We start from the raw sequence: 17982 nt of genomic DNA, 5'->3' as shown, positions 1-17982 counted from the left end.
CACCAGGTGTATCACCTTATACTCCTCTGTCAAGCCACCACTCATACTCCTTCACTCCAAGGAGAAAAACCTTAACTTACTCATCCTTACCTCACAAGACATGTTCTCTAATCCAAGAAGCATCCTGATTAATCTCCTCCACACCCTCTCTAAAGCTTCCATATCCTTCATATAATGGGGTGACCAGAATTGAACACAATACTCCAAGTGTGGTCTAACCAGACATTGCCTGAACACAGTGCCTTGACAAATGAAGGTCAGCACACCATACACTTTCTCAAACACTCTTATCAACTTGTGCAGCAACTTCAAAGGTTCAAAGGTCAAATTTAATGCCTTCATGTGTGGCTTAGCTACTAAACCCCAGCAGAACTGTTTCGACTGACAGGAGAAGGGGCAAAGGTGGGTTGCTGGAGCCATAAAACCCATTCGCTTTGGGCAGATGGGGTTCCTCAGCCATGGTTGGCATCTCTGCTAGGAGAAGGAAATCTCTGATCTCAAACCTCCAGAGCCTTGTGGCTATACCCACTCTTGGGGAAGGTTTCAGAAGTAAACCCTGAGGGAAAAATCCGGAGCTGGAGTCCCTACATTGAGTTCAGTGCTGACTGGCAATTCCTGCTGGTACCAACCTGTATCAGTCTCTGCCATTCATCAGATGCCCAGAGAGGGGGAAACAGCTTGCTCTCTGTATCATACTGCCCTGCCTTGTGTACTTAGACAGCTGGGATGCAACATCCATGGTCGACCCTGACAAACAGAGACCTCAGATGGCAACAACCAGCAGAACAGATTTTGGGCTGTGTTTATTTGGTTCGAGAATACAGAGTTAAGAACAGACACTTTGGCCAGTGATGGTGTGCCAAACTAATTAAACACCTAACTACAAACCCCCTACCTACACAATGTCCATATCCCTTCATTCTTTGTACATTCATGTGCCTGACTAAGAGGCTCTTCAATGCCTCTGTTTTATTTGCCTCCACCCAGGCAGCACATTCTAGGCACAGGGCATGGGATCCTCAATGTTTGCCTTAGAGCTTATAAGCCCTCATCTGAAACACGGAATCTGCAACCAAATGGCAATGCAGTCAGACAGCACAGAAACAGGTCGTTCGGCCCATCAACCCCACGGTTTCCCATCCATCCATCCAGTATCCCCTTTGACTTTCTGCCACAGAAATCCCCAACCACCGGGCCGCAAAGCATGCGCTACCGGGCCGCGAGGAAATGATATGATTTGGCGATACGAGTCAGCAGCACCTTTCCTCATTCCCTGTCACGCACTGTGGAGCTTGAACGCACGCGAGGTCATTACACACGCGTCATCCGTGTCAGTGCGGGAGGGAGATCAACTCCTCCAGCTTGCAAATGACGGCGGGCTGAAAAGTATGTTGGATATAATGTCTCTGCCGGCATTCTGGATCAAAGTCAAGGCTAAATGTCCTGAGATAGCCACGAAAGCACTGAAAATGTTGCTTTCATTTCCAACATTTTTCTGCGAAGCGGAGTTTTCTGCAATGAATGCAATGAAAACTAAGTTGCGGAATAGACTGGACGTAAGGATCCCCCTTCGAGTATCGCTGTCTCCCATCACCCCTCGATAGGACCGTCTTGTTGCAGGAAAACAAGCCCAGGGCTCCCACTGATTCAGCGATATTGGTGTGTTGCAGTGATTTTATATGTTCATACGGGGAAAATATGCGCTGTGTGTTTAATATCCAAACCTTACTTAAAATGTTATGATGCTATTGACTTATATAACCATATAACAATTACAGCACGGAAACAGGCCATCTCTGCCCTTCTAGTCGTGCCGAACGCTACTGTCACCTAGTCCCACCGACCTGCACTCAGCCCATAACCCTCCACTCCTTTCCTGTCCATATACCCATCCAATTTTTCTTTAAATTATAATATCGAACCTCCTCTACCACTTCTACTGAAAGTTCGTTCAACACCTACTTCAAGCTCTCCTGATAATTGACTTATCGCTATATTCATGCGAGGAAAATATGCGCTGTGTGTTTAATATTAAATTCGTTAGAGAAATCCCTTTAGAAACGAAATTGAGTGTATTAACCACTTATCACCTATATTGCGTTCGTGATTAACACCCCCTCCCCCGAACAGAATCGCCAAAAACGGTTTGCAGAAAAAAAACGGCAGGTACACGCATGTGCACGTCACGCATGCGCACTAGTGCCCGCGCAAGGTTTCACGGTTATTGTAGTCTATCGGGGTAAACACAACGTATTTGACAGCTACTCTTGTCCGTTGGCAACCCTAAGGTTGCCTAAGGGGTCGACCGGTCTGCAAGAATATTGTCAATATTAAACCGGTCCGCAGTGCAAAAGAGGTTGGGGACCCCTGTTGTAAGGTACAGAGCAGATTAACTGGTGACACTTCAAATGTGATGCAGCAGGGAGCTCAGAAGCCTTTTGGCCTGAGAGAAGAAACTCTTTCCCATCCTTAAACACGAGGTCCTGACGAAGGGTCTCGGTCCGAAACGTCGACTGTACCTCTTCCTAGAGATGCTGCCTGCCCTGCTGTGTTCACCAGCAACTTTGATGTGTGTTGCTTGTTTCCCATCCTGACCATTCTTTATGCCTTGGAGTCTCCTACCTGATGGTAGAACAGGGGTCCCCAACCTTTTTTGCACTACGGACCAGTTTAATATTGCCAATATTCTTGCGGACCGGCCGACCTGGGGACCTGCCGATTTTTTTCTGCAAATCGTTTTTAGTGATTCTGTTCGGGGTGGGGGGGGGTGTTAATTACAACCGGAATATAGGTGATAAGTGGTTAATACACTCAATTTTGTTTCTAAAAGGATTTCTCTAATGAACTTAATATTAAACACACAGTGCATATTTTCCTCGCATGAATATAGCGATGTCAATTATCAGAGGAGCTTGAAGTAAGTGTTGAACGAACTTCCAGTAGAAGTGGTAGAGGAGGTTGGATATTATCATTTAAAGAAAAATTGGATAGGTATATGGACAGGAAAGGAGTGGAGGGTTATGGGCTGAGTGCAGGTCGGTGGGACTAGGTGACAGTAGCATTCGGCACGGACTAGAAGGGCAGAGATGGCCTGTTTCCGTGCTGTAATTGTTATATGGTTATATAAGTAAGTCAATAGCATCATAACATTTTAAGTAAGGTTTGGATATTAAACACACAGCACATATTTTCCCCGTATGAACATATAAAATCATTGCAACACACCAATATCGCTGAATCAGTGGGAGCCCTGGGCTTGTTTCCCTGCAACAGGACAGTCCTATCGAGGGATGATGGGAGACAGCGATACTCAAGGGTCTAGTCTATTCCGCAATTTAGTTTTCGTTGCATTCATTGCAGAAAACTACGCTTCGCAGAAAAATGTTGGAAATGAAAGTAACGTTTTCAGTGCTTTCGTGGCTATCTCAGGATATTTAGCCTTGACTTCGATCCAGAATGCCAGCAGAGATGTTATGTCAAACATACTTTTCAGCCCGCCATCATTCACGAACTCGGGGAGTTGATCTCCTTCCCGCGCTGAAATGGATGACGCGTGCGTAATGACCTCGCATGCGTTCAAGCTCCACCGTGCATGACGGGGAATGAGGAAAGGTGCAGCTGACTCCTATCGCCAAATCATATTGTTTCCTCGCGGCCCGGTAGCACATGCTTTGCGGCCCGGTGGTTGGGGATCGCTGCCTTACAACCTTTAATTTATGCACTTTAGTTTGTCATTTATATATGTGTGATTCATCTGTAAATTTTATCCTTACCTTCATAAGTTATCATGTGTTATGTGTACTACTGTGCTTTGCACCCTGGTTCAAAGAAACCTTGTGTTATTTCTATTGACATTATGTAGTTAAAATAAACTTGATTTACAGTAAGCCCATTAATTCCCCCCAGATACGACCCCTCACCCACACACTAGAGGCCAATTAACCCACCAACTCTGTACGTTGTAGGATTGTGGGAGGAAACTTGAGCACCTGGGGGAGACCCACGCAGCTACAGGGAGAAGGTGCAAACTCCACACACACATACACACACACACACACACACACACACACACACACACACACACACACACACACACACACACACACACACACACACACACACACACACACCACCAGAGGCCAGAATCAAACCCCATTCATGGGAGACGCAAAGCAAGGGCTCTGCCCTCTGCGCCACTGTACCCTGGTTTATTTTCGTTGCCTGTTGTGCCACTGGCGTTTAGCGCAGCAAAGAAGGTCCTCTATTGTTCTTCGTTCATTGTGCCAGTAGCTTCCTCTCGGTTTTCACTGCTGTCAGCCATGCAGGTCCCACGAATGCTATCGCACTGAGACGTAGATTCTTCATTGCAAGCAACACACACAAAAATGCTGGAGGAACTCAGCAGGCCAGACACACCTCGGCTTTAAATGATCCCCCCTTTATTTTCAAAACAAGATCCCTTGTTTGTGGCTCTTCTGTTCACAAATTTATCTCAGCAGCTACCAAGTCAAGACTAATATGTTTGAAGCACAGCACCCTCATTCTTCTAAAGGCCAAAGAATACAAACCTAAATCGTTCAGCCTTTTAATAGAACAACCCTCTTTTCTTGCGTATTATCCTGGTGAACATCCTTTGCAATGTGTCCAATGCCACCATGTTCTCTTTTCAGTAAGGCAGCCAACTCTGCACAGTATTTCAGGGATGATCTCACTGTAACAAAACCCTGGAGATACATGAGATTGCAGATGCTGCAAGCTGGAGCTAAAAAGTATAACTACTAGAGGAACTCAGTCGGTCGATCTGCATGTGTAGATGGAAACGAGGGTTACCACTTCAAGTTGTGATCATGCATGAAGAGAGAGTGTAAAGGATAGATAACCAATATAAAGAAATTCAAAAGTTTGAAGTAAATTTTATTATCAAAATACATATGTATCACCATGTACAACCCTGAGACTCATTTTCCTGCGGGCAGACTCAGCAAATCTATAGAATAGTAACTATAAACTAGATAATTGAAAGATCAACCAGAGTGCAGAAGACAACAAACTGTCCAAATACAAATATAAATAAATAGCAATAAATAATTAGAACATGAAATAATGAGAGATAAAGAGTTCTTAAAGTGAGATCATTAGTTTGGGCCATCTCAATGGATGAGCAAGTGAGAGTAGTTATCCCCTTTGGTTCAAAAGCCTGATGGTTGAGGAGTAGTGACTGTTTTTGACCCTGCGAGTCCTGAATCTTTTGTACCCCTGCCTGATGGCAGTAGAAAGAAAAGAGCATGGTCTGGGTGGTGGGGATTTCTGGTTACGGATGTTGTTTTCATAGAAGAGCATTTCAAGTAGATTCACTCAATGATGGGAAGGGCTTTACTCATGATGTACTGAGCCAAATCCACTGCCTTTTGCAGGATTTTCTGTTCAAAGGCATTGGTGCTTCCATACCCCAGGTTTCAATAACTCATAACTCAGTGGGTCAAGGAGCACGGGGGGATACAAATGAATGGTTGCCATTTCAATTTGAGACCATGCGTCGGGGCGAACGCGTATGTACATAAAGGGTAGATAACCAGTATAAAGAAGCGAGAGGGAGCGGTGAAACAGAGGCTTGTTGGGGAGAGGGAAAGAAAACACAGACAGAGTGGTCAGTAGCTTTGAATTCTATCATAGATCGCTTGCCTTTTTCGGGTTTCCAGGTGTGGGTGGGTGAGTTTAGAGTTAGGAGTTTTTTTCCCATTGGGTGGTTCCAGAGCATGCGTGTTTTTTTATGTGGCTGTATTCTTCTTCACCACCATTTCTGATCATCCTGTATGTGCTCTGCACATGTATAAAGTAGAATAAAATTATAGTACGGTATTTAAACTTTTTAATATAATAAGTTGGAAAGTACGTGGTTGGAATCATCCTATTAAACGAAAAAAGACTTTTAAAATTATTAACCGATTCCAACCTGATATAATTTTTGCTCAAGAGACACATGTCAGGGCAGGAGATCAAAATACATTTTTTGGATGGTAGAATGGTTTGCAATTCCACTCTACTTCTCAGAGTAAAACAAAAGGCGTGTCTATTTTTATTAAACCTAATATATTTATTCAAGAGGATATTGAATCAGATTCTAATGGTAGATTTTTAATTGTTAAAGGAACGATCTGTAACAGAAAAGTTGTTTTGGTTCATTTGTATGGTCCTAACTTAGATGATCCTTCTTTTTTTAAAAAGGTATTTGCTTTACTGCCTGATTTAAATGAATATATGCTGATATTGGGTGGGGATTTTTACTGCTGCTTAAATCCTATGATTGATAAGAGCTCAACCAATCAGCGACTTCCATATCGATCCGCGTCATTTATTAGTTCCTTTTTGATTGATTTTGGGTTGATTGATTTGTGGAGGTATCTTTATTCCGATAATAGAGAATATTCTTTCTTCTCACAAGTTTATAAAAAATATTCGAGGATCGATTATATTATAATCGATCCCCACCTCTTGCCTAGTGTTAAACTTGCGGATATGACGCTATTGCTATATTTGATCATGCGCCTCTGAGTTTGTCTTTTGAATTTGATGATGTCATTCTTGTCCGCCCACCTTGTTGCATGTCTCAGACATTATTGCAAAACTCTGACTTCATTGGTTTCATTGAAACACAGATAAAAGGATTTTTTTCTTTTTAATGATATATGGGGTATGTCTAAATTAATTATATGAAATACATTTAAAGCATTTTTACGTAGTCAGATTATTTCTTATTCAGCTAAACTTAAAAAACAGACTAAAGCAGAATTAGATAGAATTTCAAAACAAATTAAAGATTTGGATAATATCTATGCAATTTCCCCCAATACCGATTTATTTAAACAAAGGGTGGAACTTCAATCATAATATAACCTGTTATTAACTCATCCCATTGAAGGATATTTGCTTAAATTAAAGAGCCAATTTTATATGTTTGGAGATAAAAATAATAAACTGCTTGCATCTCAATTAAAACTGGCTGCAGCCAAAAGGCAAATCATGAAAATTCATAGGAAACATGGTACCTTGGCTCAGGAACATGAAGAAATTAATAAGATTTTTCAAGATTTTTACGCTGAACTTTATAAATCTCAATGTCCGTTAGATTCCTCTGGAATGAATGCTTTTTGACGAAAGATTGTTTTTCCTAAGATCTCGGTTGAGGATCAAAAAACTCTTGATGCTCAAATCACTGAAGCCGAAATTCATAAAGCTATTTTTTCAATGCAATCTGGTAAGTCCCTGAGACTTGATGGTTATCCTGTAGAATTTTATAAAAATTTTGGAAAGTTACTTTCTCTGTATATGTTGGAAATGTTTAAGGATTCTTTTGTGAAAAGTGACTTACTCTCTATTTTTTATGAGGCTTCTATTTCTTTAATTCTTAAAAAAGATTAAGATCCCACTGACTTTGCTTCATATAGACCTATTTCATTACTGAATGTCAACGCTAAGTTTCTGTCAAAGATAATGGCCAATCGGTTGGAGAATATTTTGGGTAAAATTATTTTTAAAGATCAAACAGGCTTTATAAAGGCTCGCTAATCTTTTTCAAATGTTTGGAGACTAACATTATATATTTGTCCTCTTTTAAAACCCCACAATGTGTTGTATCTTTGGATGCTGAAAAAGCATTCAATCGAGTCGAATGGAAATATTTATTCAATGTTTTAGAGAAATTTGGTTTTGGTGCTAATTTTAATAATTGGATTAAAATGATACATAAAGCCCCTATTGCTACTGTTGTCACTAACAATTGTAGGTCTCCTTTTTGCAGCTTTCACGGGGGACAAGGCAAGGCTGTCCATTAAGTCCTTTGTTGTTTAATTTAATATTAGAACCCCTTGCTATTGCTCTTCGTGAGGCTAAAAATATCCATGGGATTTTTGTGAATGAGACCATGCATAAGATCTCCCTTTATACTGATGTTTTATTGGTCTATATATCTAGCCCTGACGAATCTATTCCTGCCTTGTTAAAATTATTTAATGAATTTGGAGGTTTTTCAGGATATAAAATAAATTTTAGTAAAAGTGAATTGTTTCCTTTAAATGATTCTGTCTCTATATATGATAATACTCCTTTTAAAGTCACAGATTCTTTTAGATATTTAGGTACTATAGTTACTAAAAAATATAAGGATCTTTATAAAGCCAATTTTGTTCCTTTAGTAGACTCTATGAAGTATTTATTTAGTAGATGGAGTCCACTTACATTTTCACTTGTTGGTCATATTCATTTAGTTAAAATGATGATTTTACCAAAATTTTTATATTTATTTCAGAACATTCCTGTTTTTTTGACGAGGAAATTTTTTGATTGGATTGATTCTATTATTTTATCTTTTATTTGGAATAATAAAAGACCAAGAATTAGTAAATGTCACTTACAAAAATTGAAAAAGAATGGAGATCTTGCTTTGCCTAATCTAGAAATGTATTATTGGGCTGTTAATGTGCGATACATGTCTTTTTTGGTTATACTAGGTTGATAAGAGTGATCGGCCAATTTGGGTAGACCTGGAACTGAAAGTTGTAAAAGAGTTTTATTTAACCTCCTGATTGGGAGCTGCTTTACCTATGCAATTAGCTAAAATTGTTAATTTAAACCTATATCCTGTGATTAAGTATCCTTTACAAATTTGGCTCCAGTTCTGCAATTTTTTTAATCTTAAAAAATTTAAACTTTGCAGTTTAATTTATCAAAATTACTTTTTTAAGCCTTCTTTGAGTGATCCAATATTTTTACTTTGGAAAAATAAAGGTATTAATTCTTTTGTGGATTTATTTAAAGAAGATAGATAGAAACATAGAAACATAGAAAATAGGTGCAGGAGTAGGCCATTCAGCCCTTTGAGCCTGCACCGCCATTCAGTATGATCATGGCTGATCATCCAACTCAGAACCCTGTACCAGCCTTCCCTCCATACCCCCTGATCCCTTTAGCCACAAGGGCCATATCTAACTCCCTCTTAAGTATAGCCAATGAACTGGCCTCAACTGTTTCCTGTGGCAGAGAATTCCACAGATTCACCACTCTCTGTGTGAAGAAGTTTTTCCTAATCTCGGTCCTAAAAGGCTTCCCCTTTATCCTCAAACTGTGACCCCTCATTCTGGACTTCCCCAACACTGGGAACAATCTTCCAGCATCTAGCCTGTCCAATCCTTTTAGGATTTTATATGTTTCAATAAGATCCCCCCTCAATCTTCTAAATTCCAACGAGTATAAGCCTAGCCAATCCAGTCTTTCATCATTTGAAAGCCCTGCCATCCCAGGAATCAATCTGGTGAACCTTCTTTGTACTCCCTCTATGGCAAGGATGTCTTTCCTCAGATTAGGGGACCAAAACTGACCACAGTACTCCAGGTGTGGTCTCACCAAAGCCTTGTACGACTGCAGTAGTACCTCCCTGCTCCTGTACTCGAATCCTCTTGCTATGAATGCCAGCATACCATTCACCTTTTTCACCGCCTGCTGTACCTGCATGCCCACTTTCAATGACTGGTGTATAATGACACCCAGGTCTCGTTGCACCTCCCCTTTTCCTAATCGGCCACCATTCAGATAATAATCTGTTTTCCTGTTTTTGCCACCAAAGTGGATAACTTCACATTTATCCACATTAAATTGCATCTGCCATGAATTTGCCCACTCACCCAACCTATCTAAGTCACCCTGCATCCTCTTAGCATCCTCCTCACAGCTAACACTGCCGCCCAACTTCGTGTCATCTGCAAACTTGGAGATGCTGCATTTAATTCCCTCATTTAAGTCATTAATATATATTGTAAACAACTAGGGTCCCAACACTGAGCCTTGTGGTACCCCACTAGTCACTGCCTGCCATTCTGAAAAGGTCCCATTTATTCCCACTCTTTGCTTCCTGTCTGCCAACCAGTTCTCTATCCACATCAATACCTTACCCCCAATACCGTGTGCTTTAAGTTTGTACACTAATCTCCTGTGTGGGACCTTGTCAAAAGCCTTTTGAAAATCCAAATATACCACATCCACTGGTTCTCCCCTATCCACTCTACTAGTTACATCCTCAAAAAATTCTATGAGATTCATCAGACATGATTTTCCTTTCACAAATCCATGCTGACTTTGTTCGATGATTTCACCACTTTCCAAATGTGCTGTTATCACATCTTTGATAACTTACTCTAGCATTTTCCCCACCACCGATGTCAGGCTAACCGGTCTATAATTCCTCGGTTTCTCTCTCCCTCCTTTTTTAAAAAGCGGGGTTACATTAGCCACCCTCCAATCCTCAGGAACTAGTCCAGAATCTAAAGAGTTTTGAAAAATTATGACTAATGCATCCACTGTTTCTTGGGCTACTTCCTTAAGCACTCTGGGATGCAGACCATCTGGCCCTGGGGATTTATCTGCCTTTAATCCCTTCAATTTGCCTAACACCACTTCCCTACTAACACGTATTTCCCTCAGTTCCTCCATCTTACTGGACCCTCTGTCCCCTACTATTTCCGGAAGATTATTTATGTCCTCCTTAGTGAAGACAGAACCAAAGTAGTTATTCAATTGGTCTGCCATGTCCTTGCTCCCCATAATCAATTCACCTGTTTCTGTCTGTAGGGGACCTACATTTGTCTTGACCAATCTTTTTCTTTTCACATATCTATAAAAGCTTTTACAGTCAGTTTTTATGTTCCCTGCCAGTTTTCTCTCATAATCTTTTTTCCCCTTCCTAATTAAGCCCTTTGTCCTCCTCTGCTGGACTCTGAATTTCTCCCAGTCCTCAGGTGAGCCACTTTCTCTGGCTAATTTGTATGCTTCTTCTTTGGAATTGATACTATCCCTAATTTCCCTTGTCAGCCACGGGTGCACTACCTTCCTTGATTTATTCTTTTGCCAAACTGGGATGAACAATTGTTGTAGTTCATCCATGCGATCTTTAAATGCTTGCCATTGCATATCCACCGTCGACCCTTTAAGTATCATTTGCCAGCCTATCTTAGCTAATTCACGTATCATACCTTCAAAGTTACCCTTCTTTAAGTTCAGAACCTTTGTTTCTGAATTAACTATGTCACTCTCCATCTTAATAAAGAATTCCACCATATTATGGTCACTCTTACCCAAGGGGCCTCTCACGACAAGATTGCTAATTAACCCTTCCCCATTGCTCAATACCCAGTCTAGAATAGCCTGCTCTCTAGTTGGTTCCTCGACATGTTGGTCCAAAAAACCATCCCACATACATTCCAAGAAATCCTCTTCCTCAGCACCCTTACCAATTTGGTTCACCCAATCTATATGTAGATTGAAGTCACCCATTATAACTGCTGTTCCTTTATTGCACACATTTCTAATTTCCCGTTTAATACCATCCCCAACCTCACTACTACTGTTAGGTGGCCTGTACACAACTCCCACCAGTGTTTTCTGCCCCTTAGTGTTATGCAGCTCTACCCATATTGATTTCACATCCTCCCAGCTAATGTCCTTCCTTTCTATTGCGTTAATCTCCTCTCTAACCAGCAATGCTACCCCACCTCCTTTTCTTTCATGTCTATCCCTCCTGAATATTGAATATCCCTGAATGTTGAGCTCCCATCCCTGGTCACCCTGGAGTCATGTTTCTGTGATCCCAACTATATCATATTCATTAATAACAATCTGCACTTTTAATTCATCCACCTTGTTACGAATGCTCCTTGCATTGACACACAAAGCCTTCAGGCTCGCTTTTACAACACTCTTAGCCCTTATACAATTATGTTGAAAAGTGGCCCTTTTTGATTTTTGCCCTGGATTTGCCGGCCTGCCACTTTTACTTTTCACCTTACTACTTTTTGCTTCTACCCTCATTTTACACCCCTCTGTCTCTTTGCACTTGTTCCCATCCCACTGTTGTGAACTCACCTCCTCTCTCCTAGTCTCTTTAATTTGATTCCCTCCCCCCAACCATTCCAGTTTAAAGTCACCTCAGTAGCCCTCGCAAATCTCCCCGCCAGGATATTGGTCCCCCTAGGATTCAAGTGTAACCCATCCTTTTTGAACAGGTCATACCTGCGCCAAAAGAGGTCCCAATGATCCAAAAACTTGAATCCCTGCCCCCTGCTCCAATTCCTCAGCCACGCATTTATCCTCCACACCATTGCATTCCTACTCTCACTGTCGCGTGGCACGGGCAGTAATCCCGAGATTACTACCTTTGCGGCCCTTTTTCTCAACTCCCTTCCTAACTCCCTATATTCTCCTTTCAGGACCTCTTCCCTTTTCCTACCTATGTCATTGGTACCTATATGTACCACGACCTCTGGCTCCTCACCCTCCCACTTCAGGATATCTTGGACGCGATCAGAAATATCTCGGACCCTGGCACCAGGGAGGCAAACTACCATCCGGGTCTCTGGACTGCGTCCACAGAATCGCCTATCTGACCCCCTTACTATCGAGTCCCCTATTACAACTGCCCTCCTCTTCCTTTCCCTATCCTTCTGAGCTACAGGGCCGGACTCCTGATGTCTTTTGAACAATTAATTGATAAATATTCTCTTTCATACTCACACTTTCTGCAATACCTTCAAGTTAGACATTTTTTACAAAAATATTTAAGTAATTTTCCTTACATATTGGAGGCTGACCTGTTAGATATTATTATGAGTATGAATCCTTCAATCAAGGGTTCTATTGGAAGAATTTATTATTTATTATTGCAATGGGATAAGCGTCCTTTATCTAAGATTAAACAGGATTGGGAGAAGGAACTTAATTTGACTTTTATGACGGAGGATTGGATGCGGATTTCGAAGTTGGTTAACTCTTCTTCAATTTGTGCTAGCCATTCATTGATTCAATTTAAAATTGTACATTGTTATCATTTGACGAAGGAGAGACTTTCTAAAATCTTTTCTAATGTTGATAGTCATTGTGATAGATGTAAATCTGAGATAGCTACACTGACACATGTTTTGGTCTTGCTCTATATTGGAACAGTTCTGGAAGTCGGTTTTTTCAACAATTTCTAAAGCACTTAAAATTAATCTACAACCTAATAAATTAACTGTACTTTTTGGAATAATTCCTCAAAATATTCATGGTATTTCTGTGTCTGACCAACATGTTATTGCATTTGTTATATTGACAGCTAGGAGGGCTATTTTGTTGAAGTGGAAGGATACATCAGCTCCCACTTTGTCACAATGGTTCTCTTAAGTGATGCTATGTCTTAGTTTGGAGAAAATTATAAGTCGAACCTTTGAACCTTTATTTGATTTTGAGAAAAGATGGGGCTCATTTGCTCGTTATTATCATTTGAGCTAATTGATAGATTTTTTCCACAATCTAATTGTAAGTTTTTTAGTATGTTTTCTTTTCTTGCTGGCGGCTTGATGCTTATTTTTAGAAGCTTTTTGTATGATGCATGACTCCGGGGTTGTACACCTAATGGGTTCTGTTTTTTCTCACTTTTCTGCTTAGTAGGTCTTTTTTGTTATCACAAATTTTTTTTCAATCTTTAAGATAATGTCTTTTTTGAGACAGTGTAAGTGTTGTTACTTCAATGTACTCATGATATTTTTTTTGTATAAGAATAAAAAGATTTGAAAAGAAAGAAGAAACAGAGGCTCGTTAGGCAAAACCTGGTGAAGTGAGGGAATGGTGGGCAGGTGGAGCCAGATTAGAGGGTAGGAGGAGTTTTGAATCAGAGGTTGGTGAGTGATAGGTAGAAAGTGGTAAGGAAGAAGTGGTTATACGAGTGACTAGGTATAACAGAATATGGAAAAACAAATTATCTGCTAGCAGAACTCAGTGGGTCAAGCAACATCTGTGGAAATTAAAAGAATTGTTCACATTTTGGGTCCAAAGCCTTAAGACCAAACGGGCAGATTGGGGAAAACCTTCCTGTTCTTAAACTACATCCCCTTTGCAATAAAACCGAATAGAAATATAAGAGGGAGAACAGACACTACAGATCAGAGAGGAAATAAAATGCCAATCCCTACAGGTGAGGCAGCATCTGTACAGAGAACACAGCATAATGTTACCAACAGATGACATCACATCAGCCAGCCAATCCCAAAACAACGCACAAAAAATGCCAGAGGAACTCAGCAGGCCAGGCACCATCCATGGAAAATAGCACAGTCGACGTTTCGGGCTGAAACCCTTCGGCAGAACTGGAGGGAAAAAGCTGAGAAGTAGATATGAAAGTGTGGGGAGGAAAGAGAGAAACACCAGGCAATAGGTGAAACTTGGAGGGGGAGGGATGAAGTAAAGAGCTAGAAAGTTGATTGGTGAAAGAGACAGAAGGCCATGGAAGAAAGAAAAAGAGGGGGAGCAGCACCAGACAGACGGGGTGGGAGGTCAAGGAAATAACATGAGAGAGGGACAAGGGGATGGGAAATGATGGGGGGGTGGTGGGCAAGGCATTACTGGAAGCTTGAGAAATCACTGTTCATGCCGTCAGGTTGGAGGCTACCCAAACGGAATGTAAGGTGTTGTTCCTCCAACCCAAGTGTGGCCTTATCCCTACAGTGAAAGAGGCCTTGGATGGAGATATTAGAATGGGAATGGAAAGTGCAATTAAAATGGGTGGCCACTGGGAGATCCCTCTTGTTCTGGCAGACGGAGCGTAGATTTTCGGTGAAGCGGTCTCCCAATCTACGTTGGGTCTCACCGATATACAAGAGGCCACACCAGGTGCACCAGACACCGTATATAACCCCAACAGACTCACAGGTGAAGTGTCGCCTCGCCTGGAAGGACTGTTTGGGGCCCTGAATGGTATTGAGGGAGGAGGTGTAGGAAAGGCATAGTAGTTGTTCTGCTTGCAAGGATAAATGCCAGGAGGGAGATCAGTGGGGAGAGACGAATGGGCAAGGGAGATGCGTAGGGAGCGATCCCTGTGGAAAGCAGTAAGTGGGGGGAGGGAGGGAGGGAGGGAAAGATGTGTTTGGTGGTGTAATCCAGGTGGAGGTGGTGGAAGTTTCGGAGAATTATGTGCTGGATGCGGAGGCTGGTGGGGTGGTAGGTGAGGACAAGAGGAACCCTATCCCTGGTAGGGTAGCAGGAGGATGGGGTAAGAGCAGACATGCGTGAAATGGAAATGATGCAGTTGAGGACAACGTTGATGGTGGAGGAAGAGAAGCCCATTTCTTTGAAAAAGGAGGACATCTCCTTCGTTCTAGAATAAAAAGCCTCATCCTGAGAGCAGATGCGGTGGAGACGGGGAGATTGAGAGAAGGGGAATGGCATTTTTACAAGTAATGGGGTGGGACGAGGTGTAGTCCAGGTAGCTGTGAGCTTCCGTGGGTTTATAATAGACAGTGGATAAGCTGTCTCCGGAGACAGAGACAGTGAGATCGAGAAAGGGAAGGTAAGTGTCAGAAATGGACCAGGTGAACTTGAGGGCAGGGTGGAAGTTGCAGGCAAAGTGGATGAAATTGATGAGTTCAGTACAGGTGCCGGAAGCAGCACCAACGCAGTCAGCGATGTAGCGTAGGAAAATTGTGGGACAGTCACCACTGTAGGCTTGGAACATAACGACTGTTCCACATTGCCGATAAACAGGCCGCCATAGCTGGGCCCCATGCGAGTGCCCATGGCTACTCCTTTTGTTTGAAGGAAGTGGGAGGAGCCAAAGGAGAAATTATTAAGAGTGAGGACAAGTTCTGCTAGGCAGAGGAGAGTGGTGGTGGAGGGGAACTGGTTGGGTCTGGTGTCGAAAAAGAAACAGAGAGCTTTGAGGCCTTCCTGGGGGGGGATGGATATCCATAGTAAAAAATATGATGGGGGCCAGGGAGCCTGAACTCATTGAAAAGATCAAGAGGGTGTGAGGTGTCATGGATGTAGGTAGAAAGGGACTGAACCAGGGGGGATAAAACAGAGTCCAGCTATGCAGATATGAGTTCAGTAGGGCAGGAAAAGGCTGCAACCATGGGTCTATCTGGGCAGGCAGGTTTGTGGATTTTGGGTAGGAGGTGCAGGAACTATGAGGCTGGTGGCAGTGGATGGGAGATCCCCAGAGGTTGGTGATGGTGTGGGGGAGACAATGGTCTGTTTTTTCTTAGTTCGGTCCTGTTTGAGGGGTAAGTAAGAGGAGGTGTCTGAGAGTTAGCACTGGGCCTCAGCAAGGTAGAGGTCAGTCCGCCAGGCTACTACAGCACCTCCCTTATCTGTGGGTTTGATAGTGAGGTTAGGGGTAGTGTGGAAGGAATGGAGAACCGAGTGTTCGGAAGGAGTGGGGTTGGAATAGGAGAGAGGAATGTCAAAGTCTAGATGGTCAACGTCCTGCCGGCTGTTAACTGTTGAAGGCAGAAGATCAGGACAACATGTCCAGGAAGAGGAGGGTTAAAGACCCTCCCGAAACAAGCTGGATGCAGCTTTGTAAAGACTTTGTTCAGCAGGTCGGACAGCATCCATGGAAACGATGAGTCAACGTTTCAGGACGGAACCCTTCGTCAGGACTGAAGAGGGAAGGGGCAGAGGCCCTATAAAGAAGCTGGGGGGAGGGTGGGAAGGAGAAGGCTGGTAGGTGCCAGGTGAAAAACCAGTAAGGGGAAAGACAAAGGGATGGGGGAGGGGAAGCAGGGAGGGGATAGGCAGGAAAGGTGAAGAAGGAATAGAGGAAAACACAATGGGTAGTAGGAGGCAGAACCATGAGGGAGGTGATAGGCAGCTGGGGGATGGGGCAGAGTGAAACTGGGACGGGGGAAGGGAGGGGGAGGGAATTACCAGAAGTTGGAGAATTCAATGTTCATACCAAGGGGCTGGAGACTACCCAGACGGTATATGAGGTGATGTTCCTCCAACCTGAGTTTAGCCTCATCCTGGCAGTAGAGGAGGCCATGTATGGACATATCCGAATGGGAATGTGAAGCAGAGTTGAAGTGGGTGGCAACCAGAAGATCCTGTCTGTTGTGGCGGTCGGAGCAGAGGTGCTCGACAAAGCAGTCTCCCAATCTGTGTCAGGTTTCACCGATGTAGAGGAGGCCGCACCAGGAGCACCGGATGCAATGGATGACCCCAACAGACTCACAAGTGAAGTGTTGCCTCACCTGGAAGGACTGTTTGGGGCCCTGAATGGTGGCAAGAGAGGAGGTGTAGGGACAGGTGTAGCACTTACGCTTACAGGGATAAGTGCTGGGTGGGATATCCGTGGGGAGGGACGTGTGGACCAGGGAGTCGCGGAGGGACCGATCCCTGCAGAAAGCGGAGAGGGGTGGAGAGGGAAAGATGTGCTTAGTGGTGGGGTCCTGTTGAAGGTGGCGGAAGTTGCGGAGGATAATGTGCTGGATCCGGAGGCTGGTGGGGTGGTAGGTGAGGACAAGGAGAACTCTGTCCCTGTTGTGGTGGCGGGAGGATGGGGTGAGAGCCGAAGTGAGGGAAATGGAGGAGATGCGGGTGAGGGCACCACTGATGACGGCAGAAGGGAAACCACGATCCTTAAAGAAAGATGACATTTGAGATGTCCTGGAACGGAAAGCCTCATCCTGGGAGCAGATGCGGCGGAGACAGAGGAACTGGGAATAGGGAATGGTATTTTTGCATGTGGCAGGGTGGGAAGGGGTATAGTCGAGGCAGTTATGAGAGTCAGTGGGCTTATATAAGATGTCAGTGGACAGTCTGTCTCCGGAGATGGAGACCAAGGGATCGAGAAAGGGGTGAGAAGTGTCAGAGATAGACCAAGTGAATTTGAGGGCTGGGTGGAAGTTTGAAGTAAAGTCGATGAAATTGACGAGCTCAGCATGGGTGCAGGAAGCAGCACCAATGTAGTTGTCAATGTAGCGAAGGAAAAGTTGGGGAGCAGTACCAGAATAGGTTTGGAGCACAGACTGTTCCACATGAAGTTGAGACAGTTGGAGATGAAAAGATCCAGTGCAGGTAGAAGGTCCAGGAGGAGGAGGAGGAGGAGGAGGAGGAGGGGTCTCCTGCCTCCTCCCTCCACCTTCTTTATAGGACCTCTGCTCCTTCCCTGTTCAGTCCTGAGGA

The sequence above is a fragment of the Mobula birostris genome, chromosome 5 (genome assembly GCF_030028105.1).
Source record: "Mobula birostris isolate sMobBir1 chromosome 5, sMobBir1.hap1, whole genome shotgun sequence".
NCBI lineage: Eukaryota > Metazoa > Chordata > Chondrichthyes > Myliobatiformes > Myliobatidae > Mobula > Mobula birostris.
The sequence above is the reverse complement of the archived record's forward strand: the minus strand, read 5'-3'. Positions refer to the sequence as shown.